The sequence below is a fragment of the Cygnus olor genome, chromosome 17, assembly GCF_009769625.2.
Source record: "Cygnus olor isolate bCygOlo1 chromosome 17, bCygOlo1.pri.v2, whole genome shotgun sequence".
NCBI lineage: Eukaryota > Metazoa > Chordata > Aves > Anseriformes > Anatidae > Cygnus > Cygnus olor.
Window position 1 is genome coordinate 12,098,582 of NC_049185.1, and position 19,838 is coordinate 12,118,419.

General features: G+C 47.4%; 1 protein-coding gene across 17 annotated transcripts in view; it reads left to right on the forward strand.

Annotated features, from left to right (window-relative positions):
- Window positions 1-19,838, forward strand: part of PITPNM2 (phosphatidylinositol transfer protein membrane associated 2) — a 136,020-nt gene that overhangs the window by 6,318 nt on the left and 109,864 nt on the right. For 12 of the 17 annotated variants that reach the window (XM_040577535.1, XM_040577522.1, XM_040577528.1 and 9 more), the window contains exon 2: window positions 8,708-8,807. The exons of 2 other annotated variants lie outside the window; for them this stretch is intronic. The gene's annotated coding sequence lies outside the window, so the exon portion shown is untranslated. Of the gene's footprint in view, window positions 1-2,469; window positions 5,626-6,521; window positions 6,777-8,707; window positions 8,808-19,838 lie in introns of those variants that run through there. 3 more of the 17 variants (XM_040577524.1, XM_040577531.1, XM_040577525.1) reach the window with 2 other exon arrangements.

Below are 19,838 nucleotides of genomic sequence, written 5' to 3' on the forward strand. Positions count from 1 at the left end.
AAGGTAGAAATGCCATGGAATCGCTTTGCCTGTGTGGGTGGTTTACCTACCTTAGTGCTACTTCTCTTCCTTTATTTTTTTAACAAAGGAAATAGGCATTTTATATTTATCATATCCGATGAAATCGAAATCTAAATATTTACATCTTTTTTTTTTGCTGGATCTGAGGTTGAGAACCAATTGTAGGCGTTCCCAAGCTGTTAGTCAACCTACTGCGCTGAGTGGGTTGGTTCCCTTCGGGTGCTGGGGAGAAGGAGCCTCGTGGTTCTGTCGCGAGCTTCTCCTCAGTCTCTGCAGCTGGAAATACTTCCCTCTGTGGGCTTGGCGACCTGGCGTTACGTTCGGAGGGTGTTCTAGCCTAAACATTCTGAAAGCTAACCATGTGTTATCTCCAGCAGCACGCGGTTAACTGCAAACTGTGAAACTGGAGGGGGAGTTCAGGACGTGAGGATGTAAATAACTCGGAGATATTTGGTGGGAAGGAACAGAAGGGGGAGGAAGGCCTCGCGCTTGCTTTTTCTCTGTCATCCTCATCTCCTTTATAGCACTCCCCGTGCCTGACTTCCCGGGCTTTTTACAAACAGAGATGGAAGATGGCTTCTGTTTTGAGCAAAGATAACCAGCAGCAGGCGTGGGAGATGCTGCAGGGCACGACTTGGGAGAAGGGGCAGTAAAAATCCCAGTGGCTCTGGCGTGTGGTCCAGCACCCAGTGGTGTGGGCCAGGTGGATGGACCCAGTTTCCCGGTGGGCTCGTATTTTTTTGGGTAGGGCTGGCACGGTGCTTTTAGGCCCCTTGTACAAGTCCACCAAAGCAAAGTGATGGAAAATGAGAAGAGCAAACAGCTCGTTTGTTTTCCCTCTCTCCATTGTTTTTAAGCATCGTTTATCCAGGCTCTTGGGACCCATTGTTTGTCTAACCTGTATCCGGATTGTAAAACATTGTTCCAGGTTTTAACTTCAACAGATGGTAAACGTCCTTCAGTGAATATCCTTAAAAACGCATTCAGCGTGGACACAATGTGTCCTCTGTTTTGGGACTAGAAAACCACTTCTAATGCTGCTTTTTGTTTACATTTAATTGCTATAAATAGGCATTTCAAGAGGGCACGTTTGTCTGACACACTATCGCCGTCTGAGGGAAGTAAACGGGGTAAGCCTACTTAACAGGCTGATGCTTCAGGACAGCTCCTGCGTGTTGGCTTCCAAGTTTGAAGGCGTCACTTTGGTCAGAAGAGCAGAGATGGTTGGACTTGGCGTGCTGAGGGTGCATGCTTTGGTATTTGAGGCTCTGCTCGGAAATACTAGTACTGGAAATGCAGCATCGCTGTGTCGGGGCGAGGATGGCAGGGGGAGGACCCTGGGTAGCAAAGCTTATCAGTTAGTGTCTCATAAACAAACCAGAAAAAAAATTGTGTTTTACTCCTTGTTGGTAAAGTAGAACTGAAGAAGAGATCAGAATGTTTTATCTTAAAAACATCATTATCAGAATCATCAGCTGAACGGTATTGAGAGGCTATTCCTGTTCCTGGTTTAAGGCAGAGTATAATTTGACTTTTAGATCTCCGTTTTTTCCTAAATCAAGTGTGTGGCACCAGCAGCTCAGAGAGTCTCCTCCTGATTATAAACAGGCTTGGAGCCATCAAAAAAGCCTTGAAATCAGCTCAACAACTGTTTGAGAACCGCCTTCTTAATATTACTACCCAGCCCTCTGCAGAGGCCTCCTGCAGCAAACTTGTAGATGTCAGTCGTTCCCGCGCGTTTCATTTAGCCTGCTGCTAAACTTTGCAGGAGATTGTATGCAGATGAGCTTTTCAAAGCTTTTTTTTAAGATATATTTGGAAAGCTGGCACCAGCGAGGCAGGAGCTAGCACAGCACAAGCAGTGTTGTGGCCGGGGCTCGGTGCAGCGTGCAGAATGCGACCACTTTGCACGGAGCACGTCTGTTCCCATGTTTCCTCCTTTTTGCTTTTGCCTGGGTTTTCTTGAGGTTAAATTCCCGTTTCTCGTCGCAGTTTCTTGCGTGTAGCCCAGGTCTGCGTGTCCGGTGGGGCGGTGAGCAGCCTGCTGCGGCCGGGGATCACTTGGTGGGTCTGGGCGTGCAGACCCCAGCCCGGGAAGGTGAGGAAGGCTCCTGGGTGCTCGTCAAGGCTTCGTCCTTGCAGCCTGCGTGGCAGCGACTGGCCTGAGCCGCCTGGTTTGGACAACTCGAGCAGTTCCTGAAGGTGGTGTAAGCACAGCCACGTGCTCCAGAGCCCAGGGGCTCGGCACTGCAGCTATCAGAAGGTTTTCCATCTGGAGGTGGAAGAAACAAACCTTCCAGGGCTGCTTTATCTCGAGGCTGGCAAAGAGTGCAGAATGAGTGACATATTTCCATTTGACTCATCTGTTGTCAAAGTGGTGACACCCTTGAGTCACATTAAAAATGAGACCTTGTAGCTGAATTGGCATAGCACTCCGGTAGGCTCGGAGCATGTGTCTGCGGGCTTTTTGGTTTTGTTCTCCTTAGGAGAATTCTTTCCTCCCTTGAAATGTGATGAAATGGATTAATGCTACTGCTAATATTTCGGGTTAAAAATGACAGGAGAGCCTGGTTCAGGTGCAACGCTGGACATCAGCTCCGAAGACATTCAAATAACCTGCTTTATAACTGCTTAAAGCCCTGAAAAAAAAAAAGAGTGCCCAGTAGCCAGATGGTTGGAAAAGAACACCCCACGATCAATGAGGCAATATGTAAATATTTTCAATCATTACCACAGTACTGCTGTGTTGACATTGAAATTCAAAGTGCTATTCCTTGGGACTCCTCATTGATCAGCAGATGAGCTCTGATAAAAAGGAGGATAAAAGCACAATACCGAGAATTATTATGGATTGTGGCTTTCGTTGACAAGGACAGGCTTCCATCAAGGCCTACAGAATGGATTTTGAACCCTCTCTAAGCGTGTTACTGAGACACAGTGTTTCTTCCCTGGCTGTCAAGTATGGATTAAATGGTGTATTATTGCTTGAGCCGTTTTATTTAAGGTGAAATGCTGCATAGTTGACTAATTTCTTTGTTAATTGCCACCTTTATATGGGAAAGGGCAAGGTGGAAGCTGATGCAGAGTTCTCTGCTTGAAATACATGCAGTAGAAATGACTGGAAAGTAACATAAAGCACGGGGCTGGATCCAAATATTTGGTGTGGGGATGAAGTCCTCCTAAAGCAGGCTGTAGAGACCCTGTCTGGCCGATTCACTTAGAAATCTTTATGTGGTGGTAGCGTTCTCATGCATAACACATCAGGTGTATTCAGCATCCGCAGGTGCTGAGCCCACCACGAGGCTTTTTTCCCTTCCTCCACTTCTGTGCTTTCACTCGTGGAAAAAATCACCTGGGTTATGCTGCTCGCAGGGGGAAGTTGGGAGCCTGGCTGTAAATAAATGCTTGTAAAAGCAGCTTTTAAGCTCTGAATCCGTGAGGGCCCACCTCAGGGCAATGCCATGCCCGCGCGGTGCAGGTGCTGCTGTTTGAGGTTCCTGGGATCCTGCCGTGGAGGCAGAAGGTCGGCGCCTGTCTGGGGAGGTGAGGTGTCCTGGGGGGTGTGGGGAGCAGGTTTTGGTGTGTGGTGATACACCTGAACCCTTCCCACCTTACTGGGTGACGGAGAGTGGAGCTGCGTACGTATATTTGATGCATTTTCTTGGAGGAGGGTGGGGGTTTTGCAGGTGAAAAGCTTTTCTACAGCTATAGGGACATCCAGAGCGTGTCTGGAAACCTTTTCACTGTTTGCTTTCTCTCCCTCCCCTTGGGGCTGGCTGCTGGCAGCGAGGCCAGGACCCGGTGCTCCTTGGGGAAATGCCACCTCGGGGAGCTTTGGAGGGGCCAGGTGCTACAGGCATCAGGTGGGAAGAGTTATCTGGGTGCCTTTCTGAGCTGCTCATATTTTCTAGTTAACCGCTGTGTTTGTCTTGCTTGTTCATTAATTTCCTCTGTTTCCTGGCACATCCTGGAGCCTTTTCATGTGATTACAGAGTTATTTAGGATTTTGATATTATTTCTCCCTGCTTTGTTGCTTTTTAGTTGCTCGTTTATATCCCCTTATTGTTTTAGGGTGACTAACTGATGTGAGAATGGAAAACACCTTCACTGAGGATGAAGGACTCCTCTGACTCCCCATCGTCTGAAACTGGTGCTTGCGAGCCGTGGGCAGGCAGGGTTTGAGCACAGCCGACACTTTTTAGGGCTAAGTATTCAGTAATGCAGATGGTACAAAGGCAGTAGGCTGAGCTCAAGCAGCTGTAGTGTTTGCTAGGAGCAGTTTTGAGCCTGGGTGTTTCCTAGGGCAAGAGCTGCTGCACGTGTGGATGTGGCTGGATTTATGCAGGTCTCTGCTCTTGGGCACGAGGCCAGCGTGTGCTGCTCTGGGGTTGCCACCGAGTGTTTGTCCAGGCATGGCAGGGTGGGGGCTCTGCCCGGCCCACCAGTATGAAGTGTTTTACTGGTGGCACTGACTGCGCCTCTTAGGAGGACAGGTAACTGGTGTGCAACACTTCGGTTAAGCAGACAAGCCTTCAGAAGCCAGGAGAAAGCATCTTGCAATTAATCGTCCTCCTTGGAAAGGCAAATGCCAGTTCTACCAGTGTAGTGCAGTGTTTTTGATGTTTCAGCTAAAAATGAGCTGCTTGCCACCTGCTGGGTGGCACCTCATCCTCCTCGCACAGTGTGTTTTCATGTGAATCTGTCCGCCGACAGCTGCGTCTTTCATTTCCTTCATGTGATGTGCATGGGGCTGCTCCAAGGCCAGATGTGATCGCTGTGGGTTCAGGTCCGAGCCACCCCAGCTCCCCAGGACTTCCTTGGAGAGAAGCTTGCCTGAAGGGAGGAAGCCTGTAATGATCCTCTTTTGCTGATGACCCGGAATAACAATGCTTTTCTAGCTTTTTTGGGAACTCTTGCGTTAACTTGCACTTCTAAATGGTTTTGTTCGGTTGCTTTGGACAACTGTGCCCCTTGTTTAACAGGGACCCGAGGTCCCCTGGGTTTCAGAAGTGCAGTTGTGGAGCAGAAGCAGTTTGAACTTGTATTTGATTACCACGTACCACTACGTGTTTGAAATGTGGGTGGGGTTAACTACTACTAATCTATAAGAGCCTTACTACTTAAAATTAAGATTTAAGCATAACATTTAAGTTTAAATTTTGAGTTGGTAAGCTGTTCTCATGCCTAAAAATAAAAGTAAGAATAGCATCAGTGAGGCCTCTGCAAGCTGCACTGGGTTTAAAAAGTGCTGACTTGGGCATGCAATCAAGGTGAATCCTGTGTGATTATTCCAGAAAAAGGTGTATATATGTGTCATAATGTCCTAGGCTCTGTTCATTATCTGTTACTTTCAGTGTTTACTGTAGAGAAAATGCTGGTGTTTACATTTTTCCAAAGGGTGTAGTTTCGGTTTCTGTTGCTCAGAAATGCTTTGGTTTTAATCACTTTTGATTTCGGTACAGTTAGCAAGTGCATAGAGAGCTCTTTCTGTTTGGAGTAATCATTTCAGACTCGCTGTCACTGAAAGTAAGAAAGTTTGTCATCCTTCCCCAACCTCCAAAAAAGGGAAGAAACCCAACCCCGAAACAAGAAAGGCTGAAGCAGGTAGGAAGATGGCTTTGCTTGAAAACTGAGGAGGTTTTGTGGCCGCCTGTGCAGTTTTGTGTAGCTGTGTGGTGAGACCTTCAGGGTCGTCCCCGTGATGGGTCAACTGAACACCGAAACCTGTTCTTACACGCCCCTGCTCATTCCGAGAACTGCACTTTGCTTTGCAGAGCCGCTGAGATGAGGCTCTGGGCTGGCACCGTGTAAATAAACTGTATGTTTAACCGTACAGTGCGGTGGATGTGCCCTTTGGGAGGATATCGTCTGGCGTATCCAGCGGCTTTATAAACTCGTCTACTTGGTGACGGCAAGCGTGGAATGGACATTACCAAATCCTGATGCAGCTGAGGAGTGAATTATTGTAAAACATTAAAAGTGGGAAGACCTGATCTGGCTAGATGTATGTTGGTCTGTAAAACCTTGTGAATGTAATTAATCCTCTCAAAAAAGAAAGGGAGTGTGAGGATTCCTGTTTATTTACAGATCGGTGTGTTAGAGTGGTTAAAATGAAGAATTTGACTAAACGCTTTTCCAGAAAAGCACAAGTTCAAATGCAAAGCGAGATTAAAATTTTATATTTAAATACATCTCCATCGTACAGATTTGAATAAGTAATTTAGGGAAAAAAATCCTTTGGGCTTTAAATCATGGCATCACGTATACTAGTAGGGGAATAAACCCTTTTAAACTTCCATTTCAAAATTTTTTTGACTTGGGAATTCCATGAGAATTCAGCGGGTTTATGTCCGCCCCAAAGAGCGGAGACCTGAAACCTGCCTTACAGAGGTTTGTATCTACCAAATCTTCTGTCAAGTAGTTCTTCAGTTGATTTCAAGATGTAACTTTAAGAATAGTAATTATTCACTGGTTGTCTTGTTGTAAGCCTGCAGAGTTAGTTTTAAATGTGATCTGCTCTGGACCACATTAGTGTTGGGGAAGAACTGCAGTCAGTGAAGGGACAGAAGACAAATTCATCTGTATAACCCAGCACTGCGGCCATCTAGTGAGCGTGTGACGCCGCGTCGTTGGCCGTGCGATTGCCAGCGTTGATTTGTAGTCCATCCTGGATAGCTTGGCGGGCAATACTTGGTGTTTCCACCTTCCAGAGTGCCTGACAAAGCTAAGGAAGTCCTTTAATATCATTGTGTGGTGTGAATATTGCCTCCGTGCTGTGTGCATGAGCAAATAGTTGCATTGCAGAAGGTTTGGAGGTAGGTTCAGCCACTTGATGTCCAACCATTTCAACGTTTTTTATTTTATTTTTTGCCCGGGCTGGGAAAGCAGAAGTGCCGTTTGGGCCCCGTGCGACTGGCTCAGCTGTGAATCAGCAAATGACGTTAATAAGCATTTGTGGACTAAATATATTTTTAAGCTGTCTGGCTGCTTGCTCTTGGTGAGATCTCCGAGATTAATGGTCCTGAAATGTTACTCATGCTTGCTCTTCCTCCAGGATGAATCTGACCCGTGCGAGCACTTTTATTTTTTGGAGTTGCTGTGCAGGAAGGTACAAGCATAAAGAGCAATCCCACTTTTTACGTTATTTTTTTTTAAGTCTTGATGAGACCTAAATCTGTTGACTGAAGCGGGGTGCCACAGCTAAAGATACCCATGTTTTCCAAAGGTTCCAGGTCCTTTGGTTCATGAAGCAGTGTGCTGGTGTTATATTTTTTTGTAACCCTTTGTCTCTGGGTGCTGGTCTTAGAGGTTGGATCTGGGTCCCAGCAGAGGGGTTGCTCTGAGAGGTACTCAGCTGGTCCCTGGCCATCCTAGCACTGCTTTTCTCCCTGAGGAGTGTGCGAGGGAAGGGAAGAGGCCTTGTTCTTGTTGGCGTTTCAAGTCCAGGCCTTTTTGCCTGCGTGTGGACCTGGATTTGCATGTTGTAGTGCAAACCACAGCTCCTGCTGTCAGGAGGGATGGCTGCGCCTGTCCTCAAAAGGGACAGGAATATTGCGGCCCCCTGGCATTGGGGGAGGCTGCAGGTGCTCTGGTCCCTTGTCCTGCTTCCCTGGGGCCTTTTGCTGTCCTTCCCCCCACCTGGGTGGCAGCAGGGGCAGAGGGACCGAGGACAAGACCGAAGGCAGAAATAAAGGCTGAGGAAATTAAGAAGACCTAAAGGATCTTGAATGTCCTTGGGAGGATTTAAGAGGGGGGAGCACGTGTGTGTGTGTGTGACCCGAAGTGCTCGCCAGATGCTGTAAAAGCAGCATTAAAAATAGTTCCCTGAGGTTCCTGGTAACGACGGGACTCTGCCTGGAGGAGTCCTGCAGGAGAGCAGCGTGCTGCCCGGCCTGGCGAGGCAAACCATGCGAGTGCCCCCCGGCCCTTGGCTCCCCTGACAAAAGCAGCCCTGAAGGGAAGCCAGTGGTGGCGAGACGAGGTGTAAAGGGGCCACCTCGGCCTGGCGTCTCTCAGCTCTGAGCTGTGTGGGTGCTGCTGCTTCCTACCCTGCCCTCGCCGTCCTGCGGGCCTGGCCCCGCCGCGGTGAAAGGACTGGGGGTGGCTGCGGAGGCAGCCCCAGCTCTGGTTCCGCTGCTGGGACATGGGATCCTGCCCGCTCCCCAGGGAGCTGTCTGGAAGAATGCTGCTGTGTTGATTTTTTTTAATTCTTTTTGATTTTAATGATTTTTTTTTAATTTTCCTCTGGAGTGAGGTCTGTGATGGTTTCCCCTTCGTGAAAAGCATTCAGCACTCTACTTAAAAGGGAAGTGCTTTGGGGGGAAGCTGTGATATTGTGCAGAGAGAGCAAACGAGTGGTCAGTGCGGTGTGTGTGTTTTTATTCTCTTTTTTCTTTTCGTTTTTTTTAAATTTCCATGAGTTAGAGATGGCGATGACTCATAGCTTGGAACGCACTTTAAATCCCTGAGGTGCTCATTGCCGCCTACCATCACGTATTGAATTTCTGACATACCGGAGGGATGTCTGCAGAGCAACTCTGATGTGCAATTATAAAATGTTGTAGCTGTATGTTGTTTGCATAGGAGCCATTAGCATGGTATAACTGTGAAAATAATGCAGCTTTATTCTTGCTGTTGATTTCCCATGGGCAAGGCAGTTAAGCAACTGTGCTTTATCTTTCTTTAGGATGTTGACACATGTGGACCAACAGTGACATCCTTTTCCAGCACTGCTGTCTTTGCTCCCTCCTGCATTCAGAAGCATCTAGAGAGATTTTTTGCAGAAGGTAGGTTCTGGCAGTTCAGCTGGATGGCTGTTCTTTCTCTCCTATACTAGAAAAAGAAAACATTTACATGTTACTAGGGAGAATGGTAATGAGGCTGGTGGATACTAGCTTGCTGGTGAGAGAGGGGATTAACCTTAGCTTGGGTTCCACTTGAATATGCGCCGAGGGGAAACGTGATAAAATGGAGTCTGGAGGAATGGCTGTACGAGTTGCCTTTGAGAAGGGCTTGGCAGTCACAGGACGTGGTTGGCTTAAATTACGTAGACGTGTTGGCGATAAACCTCTTTTTGAGGAAAACTCGTGCTCCCCACCTTTTTCTGCTCAGTCAGTATTCTTGTTTATTTTAAATCTTTCAAATAAATAGATCAAAAGGGGAAATGGCTGTGCAGGATGTGCAATTAACATAAACTTTGTGCGTGTACTTAAATATTTAGTGGGTCTCCCCCCCGGAAAAAAAATAACAAACATAACACTTAACCTTATTGCATTTTATTTGTACTGAAATAAACAGCATGCAGCCTCTGGTGCTGCCATAACGTTGTTGTTAATTTCTACCTCCCTCTTTTTTTTCCCCCATCGTCCGAACTTCTAACTTGCTTTACATTTCAAGAGGATTGCCATGCAAAACTTCCATAGTAGAGTGTAGATGGGGAAGTGAGTACCCTGTGTGGTTGTTTTTTTTTGAGAAGTAAATCTTAAGAGTTTTTTTTCTTTTTATGAATGTATGTACCTGCTACTCCCTTGTGCTCTAACCTCTGAAGTATTGCTTGCGGGTTCACTGTGTGCGTCTCCAGCTCCCACTAAACCTTCTTTGTGTGAGTTCTAGAAATGTGTATCACACTCCTAAAACTGTGCACAAAATTAGTGGCTGAACAGGAATTTTTTTCAGTAGATGGGGTGTCAGCCTTTAGACTACCAGAATGGGTAGTTCTGCATCTTCTTATTTTCCTCCAGTGAGTTTCTTGCCACTTATTTTCTTCCCCTCTGTCAAAAAGTGTTTTTAACTGTTAACTCCACCAAAGGTTTCTCTTTGCAGTGACACGGTGACGTAGCAATTTTGCAGTTTTGCTGCAGGATGCTAAAACTCAAAATTCCCAACTTTTGGTTTAAGAGTAATGGATTGTAGGGAAGAGCAGAGAAGGGGTAAATGAGTTTGGATCTGAGACTGCTCACACATCAGACTGAGGAAATCCAGAGAAATTGAAAACACATTTCTGAGTTGCAGCAGTTATGCTGAAACCACGGTGACACCAGCTTTGTATTAACATGCAATACCTGAAATCCTTGAAAATTAAGGGTCACTTGAATACTTTAATTATCTCCTGTCAGCAAATTGGCTCCCAGTGAATTCATTACCCTTCCCCGTGTTGACTCCCTTCCTGAAGCCTCTCTTAGCATCAGCAGAGCCCAGGGCTGGCTCGAGTAGGCTGCTCACAATGCTTCAGCTTGTCCCTCGGTGGGATACCTAATTTTCTCTCGAGAGAGAGCTCAGCAGCTTCTCTTCTGCCCACTGCAGCCCTGTGGTGGAGCTGTGGACAGGTCTCTCCGGGAACAGACGCCGCTGTCAGCAGCTTTACCAGAGGAGTTGATGTAGTGGCATTAATTGCCATGTGAATTTGTGCTCCCGTGCTGAGGGAGGACATCTCTGTCTCAAAAACTATGCCTCCCTTGCCATAGATCACTCGATGTCCCCTTGCTCCCCTGTAGGGTGTTGTAGAGGAGAGTATTTCTCTGGATTAACGGTAACAGCAAAGAACCGCAATCCTTAGCGATGTTTAAGGTTCGCTTTGCTTTGGGACTGTGGCACGGCTCTTTTCACTTGCCTGAAGGACTCAGCACTCCGCAGGGCTGATCTTCCTCTCCAAGAGGTGCCCGAGTGGTGGTTGAGAGCCTGGGCAGGTGAGGGGAAAGTGCCTTCAGTGTTGTTCCCAGCGAAACAAATCCGTGCTGCTTGCATTGCTGGAGAGCAAGTAATGTCCCTGGATTGGCAGGTGAGGAACATAAGAAAAATGGGTTTTAAACATCATGAGGGAATGCAGCATTCGTGAAAACAAAGGGCCGAATAACAATCTCCACAGCGCAGGAAAATGCTGTAGCATTCTATCAGCGTCCCTGTGCAGCCCGGAGGCTTTGAAGCAGGACCCAGCAAAAATAACGGGAGGACGGTCCTCTGGAAGTCATCCCTGGGAGTATTTTGCATGGAATTATTTAAAAATCTAGGGAAGTGACCTGAATCCCTGGCACAAGCAGAAAGGCAGAGCAGGATCTGAATGCCTGCGATGCTCCTATCGTGGCTGTGGGACCTGAGCGAGAAGCCGGCTTGTGGAAACGGTAAGGGGAGGTGGAGGGCGCTGATGCAGCCGCGGAGGCGCCTGCACCATCCCTCAGCATCCTGCCTCCAGCTGTCAGGGACACTGCACTGCCTCTTGTCTCCTCCCTTCCTGCAAGAGCAGAAGCTGGATGGGATGAGTGAGTGCCTCTCTGTCAGAAGAGGCAGAGCCTGGCTTTCCTCTCCCAGAGCCCTGTACCCTTCTACATGGAGACGAACTGGGGCAAAATTTTACTTTTTCTCTGCCCTGTACTTGCCAGGGGCCTTGCTGCATGACCTGTGACATGACAGTAGTACCCCTTGTGAGGGCTGGCTTTAAGGAAACCGACTGAATTCTGTGCAATCTGTCATCAAGTTGGATCCTTTGCATACTGCAAAAACACTGTACAGTGAGTTAGATTGAGGTGATAACACTTCAGAAAGCTGGGTGAGGGCTGCTGCTGTACCGGCAAGGAGGGGAACCCTGTTTGGTAGCATAACAGCACTACAAGCGCGGTGTTCCCGTACCTCAGCGTGTAAAGGTTACGGGTTAGGGTGGCACATGTTATGGGGCTAGGCTGCTAGCAGGTCAGGGAGGGGGACTGGGGGCCTTGTACGGGTAGGAGGTGGTTACAGGTGAGCTGAGTTAGACCTGACAGTCCAGGTCATAAATATTTGGAAAGGCACAGAAATATCCCTATTAAAAAAGGTAGTCTCCTGAATGGTCTGACGTGAAATTTCTGGTGGATCTAGGGTGGCTTTTCTCTTTTTTTTCTCAGTCATTTTCTTCCTTTTTATAATAGAAGCCCTAAACATGAGGAACTGTTTGGACATGCGTATTTAACTGGGAGGAAAGAACTGTAACACTGGTGTGGCTCTAACCACAAACTGACGGTTTCCTGCTGCAAGTAACTTTCTATAGACCTAAACCTCGTTCACTCATGTTTGTCTGCGCTGTTTAAATAGCTGAGGCAGATTCCACTGCTTCTAGGCTTCTTGTTTTTGATGAAGGCTCTGTTGTAGCAGTTTGGGGGGTGGCAGCGTGAAGAGAGATCATTAGAGATCTAATAAAAATTCAGGGCTGGTGAGGTCCAGAAGGCTTCTGTATCTTCAGATCTCGTGTAACGTAGAAGTCAAGAAGCAGCACCATTAAATGTGTCAGAATGGCTTTGTAATTATATTTGCATGCATAAAGCTGTTTATTTCTGGGGTGATAGGATGTAATCACATAAACCTACATGCCTGACGGAGACCTCTTCATCCAATATTTCCGTGGCATCGTTACGTGCTTCTAATTCTCCTCCTCTTCCCCATCCTCCTTTCCTGTGATGTGTTAAATATCACGGCCGCAAAAACCAGAGCACGTTTCTCCCTGCTGTTCCCATTCCAGCTGGAAAACTCGGACAGATCCTTCCCTTGTGGTTTGTGATACTGTAAATAAAGGCTTGGGAGGTCACACGTTCTCCATCTCAAGTTATTTTGATTCCGGTGCTGGAATGGTGGGGGGGTCAGGGATCAAAAAAAGCAAAACCCCAAATTGTTCTGGTTTATTGTGAGGAAAACAACTCATTATTATAAGTGAAAGCAGTTGGAGAAAAAGAAAGACAGTCTTTGAGTAAAGCTGAGAGTTGGAGAATTAGTCAAGCATTTCAGAGGAATCTCCTATTAAGCTTTGAATGAAAAGTCACCTACAAAGGAGAGGTTCTGGACACCACACTCCTGTGATCTGGTGCTGTTCCTGGATGCTTCTGAAAAAACTGTCTAGCTTTAAAGGCTTGCAGAGTCCTGTCAATATGCATATTGGTGAGTAATTTTACTGCTGTTCATCATGAGTGAGCAGCATTAATATGTTAAGTGACCTTTGAGCGTGTGAGTAAAGTGGGCTTTTAAATACGGGGCTGAGAATTTCTGCCCGTGGGTCTCGCTGGCTGTGATGCATCTTGTGGTTTGGCCGGTCTGAGTCGTTGCTGACAGCCTGGGGCAGGACCCAATGGTCTGGGGCACGGTCGGTGGAAAATACATCACGCACACCCGCTCCAGGCACGCGGTGCGGTTTGCGATTCTGCCCCGATTGGCGGCAGGCAGATGGGTTGCGGTGGCTGCTACGGCTGCGTTTCACGCCTGGTGCCCTACATCTGGCGGGCTTGGTCTCCCCAGCTGTGTTCCTTTCCACGTTGGTGTTCAAGGCTTTGAGTATTCACAGAAAACACTGCTTAGGTTTAGACTTCTGTTTCATATTTTTTGATTTTGACATTTGTATAATCCTGGTTAGGTTTTACTAAGAAATGAGCTCAAAACAAGGTCCAGTGGCCTTTATTACTGGCTGGTGGTATGCAGAGTATGATTAATGTTGGCTTATCGGGGAGAAATGAAGAGTTACTGGCAACTGTGTCACTTCTTCTGTTGAGTTTTCAAGAGGCCTTTTCCTGGTAAAGATTTTTTTTTTGTTACTTTTATCAAAACAGGATATAAAATGTGAATATAATTTGTCACTACAGAGCTGCATTTACCTTGATGCTACAGAAGTATTTCTTTTTCCATAAACTATTACATTCAGAAATGCACAGCAGGAACAAAGGAGAAACTTTCCACATCTAGACGTTAATCTTTGCACAGGATAGTCTTTTGATTCAATAACTCTTCTTGCTTGATCTTTTTGCATTTTTTTCTTTAATGGGCACGTGACATATGGCCATAAAAAATAATGGCCCAATTTCACCCCTGCTGTAGCTCATTGACGTCATTAAAGCTACAGCAGGGATGACTTGGCCCAGATTCTTTAAAAAAAAAAAAAAAAGACCTGATGAACGACCCCTCATGGAAAAGCTCTGTAGAGAAGGTTGTCCTGGGCATAGCACAGAGGAGGTGCTATGTAATTTGTGATAAAATTCCCAATGGCAGCCTTCCTGTGAAGTGGAGTAGGACCCTTCCTGAAGGGGACAGACAGCAGGACATGTGCTTGCAGACTCTCTTTCATGATGCCTTAGCAGCATGGTAGAAAGGGACGGTTCATGAAGTGATTGAAGGCTCCTTAGAGAGAGAGATCAGGGTGGAGACGTGACTTGCTGGGAAGTTTTCAGAGGTGGTTTCCATCTTTTCCAACACACAAGTGCAGTCTTTGGGACGCGAAAACATGGTTGAAATGATCTGGGAGAAACTTGCCTTGAGCAGATTTTTAGGAAGCCAGTTTGTATCTGTTCTGACTCCTACAAGCCAGTTCTTTCTTATTCCTCAGCGCTGCCCAGAGGTAGCGGTCCCTGCCACGGCCGAGGGACGTGTGGGCAAGCCGTTCGCCGTCTGAGTGCGGCAGCTCTCTTCCCTGCAGGGGAAGATGTGCAGGATGCTCTCAGGGTCGGTACTTCAAGGTAGGTCTAAGGTGCTACAAACTGCATAAAAATAATAAATTCAATCTTGATTTAAATGCTTAGTCTGACTTAAGGCAAAATACCGTTTCGAATCTAAAAACAGATAAAAAAATATGAAAGGTTCTTGCACAGCTATCGACTGCTTTTCTTTTTACTGAAGTAGGGGTAGCGATTCACGGCTGGGCGTTCTGCACATCTTTACACTAACTTACAAAGTGAACATTTTGCTCACGGTTACAAAAAACTGCAGGAAGAAACACTCTTTAAGGAGCAGTCATAGGCCCAAGCTGTATCTGCAGTGTCTGAATGCTTGATCACTGTTTGCGATGCCAGTATTAGTTGCCGAGGGCATCTTTAACCTACTCAGCTGAATTTTTAGTTCTTGGTAGTAATAACTATCTGGCCAAGACAGGTTCTCTGGCAGTTAGTCCAAGAAATCAGATATTTTTCTGATGCCGGACTCTTCTGGTCCACTGAATATTACTGCAAGAACACAGAGTTCCCAAGAAGGAAAATGCTTACTGTGGTTTTGGTGACAGTTGGAGCTGACTCGGGAGAGGGAGAGATGGAGCGAAAAGCACTTCTGTCTGCTTGTAAGAGCACATTCGTTTTATGGGGCTGTTAAGTGGGAAAGTTTGCTGCAGTCGAAAGCCAGCATCGTGTCAAAGTGACATTGACTAGTATAAATAGTGAAGGGGGAATTAGATCTTTAGAATGTATTCAGTCTTTTGATTAGTCATCCAAAACTCTGCTGGTAAGACGGAAATAAATGTGGGTTTAACTTGTTAAATGTCCTTCTAACTGTGAAAGAGCCAGGACAACCAAGTACTTAATTCACAGTTTCCAGTGAGACCTCCCAGGGGCTGCCAGCAGGCTTCCCAGGAAGAACAGTAATGCCAGGGGAGGTAGAGGTGGGGGAAAAGTAACTGAAAACTGCTGCCTTAAAGCCTTTGGGAAGCAAAGGATGTTTGGTGTTATGCAGATAAGAGGGATGTTAACTTCTTGTTATTGCATAGAAAACACCCTTATTTGCAGAAACTGTGCTCCTTGGAGCTTCTCTTTCCTAGTACTGGTTTCTTGCACTCATTTCAGGTTGCCCTACGTTGTTGTCCGTGGACCTGTTTAGAGTCTTATTGCACTGCTACTGAGGCCAAAAGCAAAACTCCATAGACTTGAGCAGAACCTGCCCTAGGACTTTAGATAGGTGGAGCCACCACACCTCCCTCCGAGCAGACAGATGGGCAGCAGGGGCTGGCCGTGTATCCAGAGCCAGTAAGTGCTTATTGCAGAGAAGGGTTAGAGCGTGAATTCTACCCGAGTAGGAGAATGTACGGAAATCCTGAGACCGTGTGTCTTTTTGACTGGCCCACAGCAGTTAAATTCCTAGAAGCAGACCACCTGTGATGGGTCTTAGTGGAGTACCAGCTCCCTGATTTAGGAATAACTTAATTTCTGCAGCATGTGGTGTAGAGATCCTTGTCTTAATAGTGAGGTGTGCTTCCTTTGGCTCAAAATCTGGTTCTTAGGAAGGTGTACAGCTGTTAATGGTATTAGCAAGCAGTTGTGTTGCATCTGTATACAAAGCACGTCCGCTCCCCTAAATCAGCGCTGTCTTCCCTGCTGAAGACCGAGTGGAGCACGTCTCGCGCAGTGCTCAGGAGCAATGCTGGGAAATCGCGTGCTGCAGCCAAGTTTGGTTTATGTCCCATGAAACATCAGCATGGGGATGTGCACGTGGCTCGGCTGTCCCCGGGGTGCCTGCAGGTTATCAGCGAGATAACCCTAGCGCTGAAAGCGCTGTGACGGGTGTGGCTGACCGGCTGCGACCACTTCTGACTGCGAGTCGGCTCGAAAGCTTCAAGTGGAAGTGATCCAAAAAGCGCCACTTCTCGTACTGCAGAGCCTACTGCCACGGTGAGTCTGCTTCAGTCCCCGTGCCCGGCCCCGCTGGCTGTGAGCAGGCAGAAAGCTGCTCCAGCAGATCGGTTGACAAACCCTCCTGTGTATCCAGTTTGTTTGTGAAGAATGATGACTAAAAATCAATATGCAGATCAGGAGCGCTCCGAGGATCTGAAGAAAATCTTCGTGCTGTATCTGCATCATCCCAGCAGTCGTGTTTGCCTTTCTTTTTATATAAAAAAAAAAAAAGAGGGTAAGAGGAGGGAGATGCAAATACCATATTTATTCAGATTAGAAAGGAACGTGGGGAAGGAGTCCTAGAGGAAAGGGGAATGGCTCCATGCTGAAGGAGAACTTTCAGTTTACTCGACTAGATTGGTTTATCTGCTCTCAGCAATTTGGGCATTAAGCTCCAGAGCAATAGGCTTGCTTCAGGCCATCACCTACCAGGTGCTGAGGTTCCCCTGGGTGCTCTCAGGTCCTTTGAGGTTTGGGTTTGCTCTTAAGGACTGAGGTCGAGTAACAAAGAATGATGGAAGGGAAGCTTTCAGCCAGCACTGTTTGTGATTATTTTCTTAGACAGTTCATATATAATCTTGAAATTAATTTGCTCCATTTCCTTGATCAATGGCTCTAGTTTGGGTACTAATTCTTCTGTATATAGCTAGAATGCAATCTACCACTGAAAAGTGGTTTTTTTTTTTGATGAGGTTTATTTTGATGGATTATGTTTCTAGGTAACTGCTGAAGGTTATTTCTGGGAAAGGCTGCCAGAACGCTTATTAACACGTGCCCAGACCCAGGTACAGGCCCTTTTGAAAATTTGGCCGTTCCTGTTTAACCTCAAAGAGGGGCAGGGACTGTGCTGAAGTGTGCGAGTCCTCCCAGTTCCCTGCCCACGCTGGGTCTGGAAATAACTCTGTCAATAGTAGAAATGTCACAGCAGGGATGATTTGCTGGATGTGCCCAATCCCATTTATCTAAATGAGCTGTGATCTTGGATTTAACATTCTGTTTCATGGCTAAGATAAGAGGCACATGAATTAGATTATTGCTGGAAAAAATAGAGGGGTGCTGATATAAATACTTCTGTGAGGAGTTTAGCAAAGCATTAGCAAGTCTTTTTATATTTATGAACAGCAGTGGTCAAAGTACTGTCTTGCAAAAGACGCTTTCCGCATGATACCAACTCCAGTCATTAAAAAAGCATGAATCAGATTAAGAAGTGTAGGGTTTTCGATTTGCCTCTGAGTCCTCAGATGTCAGCGCAAGCTTTAATCAGCCGCTGGTGAGGAGCTACCGCGTGAGGTGGGAGCAGGGGATGTGGGCAGAGATGCTCCTGTTGGGGTGGTTTAGGGTCTCCCAAGCCCTTGGGAGGTGACTGCCCCCCCAGCTGCTAACCCTTCGAGGATTTTTGAGCCCTCTCGTCCCTTTTGCTGCCCCAACAGCAGCGGCCAAGGGCATCCCTGTGGCTTGTGGAGCCAGCAGCTGTGGTGACCATGACGCCTCTTAGGCAGTTGTTTCATGCTCTTCTTTCAGGTGGACGTTTTTGGTACTACTTTCTGTCCTTCCTGGTAATTTCCTCTGCATGTGGAACAAGCTTCTTGAGCCATTTTTCGTTTCATGTCACCCTTTTGGCCCATGCTCCCCATTGCTTTGAGCACCCTGCTGCTTTTTCCTGGGGCTCAGGGGACAGGCTCTGGGGGAGATGCAGAGCTGGGGCTGACAAACATTAACATCTCAAAGGTTTTTTACGTGCAAGATGTCATCCACTGTAATTGTTGGCTCTCTTCTCTTAGAGGCAGCGCTGAGCAGTTCTCTCTCTCCCCCTGCGTTCTGAGGACACGGATGCTCAGTCTTGGCCCGGTACCAGCGCCTGCGTTGTGCGGAGCCAGGAGCAGCGGGGCAGAGAGGGTGTCCCCTGGCAAAACCATGGTGTGTAGGGCACTGCTGCCCTGCAGAGCCGGACTGCAATAACTTGGAGGGGCTGGCCCAGCCCTCTGGGTGTGCTGGAAGGGCTGCGGAGCGCTCGCGCCTGTGCGATGGCTGCTTTCTGCCCTTCGTGGCCAGGGACGAAGGAGTTCCCCAAACAGGATGGCAGGAAGTTCAGGAGGTGGAAGGCAGGAAGGAAAACTACAGTCCTGGGCTACCACGGGTGGAAAAACTGCTCTGGCTTTTGAATTTGCTGTGGTGAGACTTGTGTTTGAGTTCATACTGTGTTCAGCAGTCCCTGCTGTCTCTCTAGGCAGCTGTCCTCAGCCTCACCGTTATCACCGGGGCTGTTTGCTAGTGATAAAAGCCAAGCTGAGGAAGGCTGGGGTCCAGATACTTGGGAAATAGACAATGCTTTCATTTGGGCTTGTCTCTTTTATGAGATTGTTGAGGTGGTATGTGGATCTGCTTCCTTAAGGACCTAAAGTATGCTTTTCCTGACTCCTTGGGCTTTGTGAAATGATGGAAGAACATCTCCCACAAAAAAATAAAAATAAAAATTGGGAAAACTTCCCTCCTCACTTCTTAGTAGCTGCCTGTTACGAATCAAAGTAGCTCCCAGTGCCGTTCTCTTGCTCTTAAATGTAAGCTAGCTAATATCATGAATAAAAGTGAACTTAATCGTACCGTTGCTTGGAATAAAGTGGCTCTATCGTTGCCAAACCTCCTGCTGCCGGTAGCTCTGGCAGCATTGTGCCCAGCAGAGGCCTGGTGATGTGCAGGTGCTGCCTGTTCCGTGCTGCAACCAGCTGAGAGCGGCCTGCCTCTAGCAGGAGGGCAGGGTTTGGGTAATGTAGCCTCACGTTAGCAGCCTTTAAGGGAAAGCAGCCAGCATTCTCTAGCTTCCAGGGCTTGCACCACGGCATTCGTGAAGGCTGTGCCACCTCCTAGCTCTCCTTGCCTGCTGTCCCTCTGCCCTGTCGGAGCCCAGCATCGCAGCAGAGCCTGGGTGCCCGCTGCCTTTGGCTGCCTCAAGTCGAGCGAGTGCCCGGGTGTTGCCTGGGCTGTGCTCAGCTCATCCCGGAGCTAATGGGCGCCGCTTCCTGACGTAAAAGCAGCCGAAAAACTCTAGCCAGGGGCTAAGCTACATCAGGCTGCGCTTTCAGAGGTTAAGCTGATTGCAGATCTCTCATAAATAAATCTTTCTGTATTAATAAATGAATGCCTGCAATGGTTGCTTTATTATGGTGCACGGAAGCTTTCAGAAAGAAGAATTTCCCGAATGAGCCATTTGTGCAGTCTCCGCTGACTTTTAAAGATCGGTGTCATTAAATGAATTCTGCCCCCTCCATTAGAAGGGAGCGCGCGCTCTTTGCTCGCACATGCACTCGATGCACTTGAAAGAGTGTGGGAAGATATAAAACATGCAGAGCTAGTTGCCTTGCCCCTGCGGCAGTTGGGTTATCGGGTTGTTTTGGGGAGAGTGGGCAGCCTTTCAGCCTTTTCTTACACTCGGGTCTTTCGGAG